Genomic DNA, 711 nt, shown 5'->3' with positions numbered 1-711 from the left:
ATGCCACAACCCAACCGCGATGCCCTGGCGCAAGCTTGTGCTGTGATGCAAACGTGATGCCGTCATGCAAACCTGTGCTGCGATGCAAACGTAATGCTGTGACGCAACTGTGTTGCCATGGTGCAAACCCTTATGCTGCGACGCAACCGCGACGCCCTGGCGCAAGCCTGCGCTGTGATGCAACCGTGACGCCGCAGCGCGAACCCTTATGCTGCGATGCAACCATGACGCCCCAGTGCAAGCCTGCGCTGTGACGCAACCGCGACGCCAACCCTTGTGCTGCGACGCAACCGCGACGCCCCGGCGCAAGCCTGCACTGTGATGCAAATATGATGCCGTCATGCAAACCTGTGCCGCGATGCGAACGTGATGCTGCGACGCAACCGTGCCGCCGTGGTGCAAACCCTTATGCTGCGACGCAACCACGACGCTGCGTTTCAGCTCCAACCTCCCCCATCAACTGCCCTCCCCCCCAAAAAAAACCACCACAAACCAACAAGTGGCTAAAACTGTCGTTACTGCACTGAGGGGGTGGGGGGACAAAAATTGGGGGTGTGTGTGTGTGAACCCACCGGGAGGAGGGGAGCGGAGCTGCCCAAGCCACCCCAGCACCTGCGTTGAGCCCTGGGGGTCCAGGCAAGCGGGCGGTGAGGTAGGGTTGGTCTCCAAAATTTAAGGCCTGGGGTTGGGGGGATGGGGGGGTGCTCACTG

General features: G+C 61.2%; 1 protein-coding gene across 1 annotated transcript in view; it reads right to left on the bottom strand.

Moving 5' to 3' along the window:
* Positions 1-442, bottom strand: part of LOC118451815 — an 8,628-nt gene extending 8,186 nt beyond the window's left edge. The window contains exons 1-2 of the mRNA XM_035889880.1: positions 405-442; positions 168-311 (exon numbers count right to left, since the gene is read on the bottom strand). The gene's annotated coding sequence lies outside the window, so the exon portion shown is untranslated. The remainder of the gene's footprint in view (positions 1-167; positions 312-404) is intronic.
* Between the last annotated feature and the right edge of the window lie 269 nt (positions 443-711).

The sequence above is a fragment of the Egretta garzetta genome, unplaced genomic scaffold (genome assembly GCF_000687185.1).
Source record: "Egretta garzetta isolate BGI_Z169 unplaced genomic scaffold, ASM68718v1 scaffold1342, whole genome shotgun sequence".
Taxonomy (NCBI): domain Eukaryota; kingdom Metazoa; phylum Chordata; class Aves; order Pelecaniformes; family Ardeidae; genus Egretta; species Egretta garzetta.
This window is presented reverse-complemented; position numbering and strand designations above follow the sequence as displayed.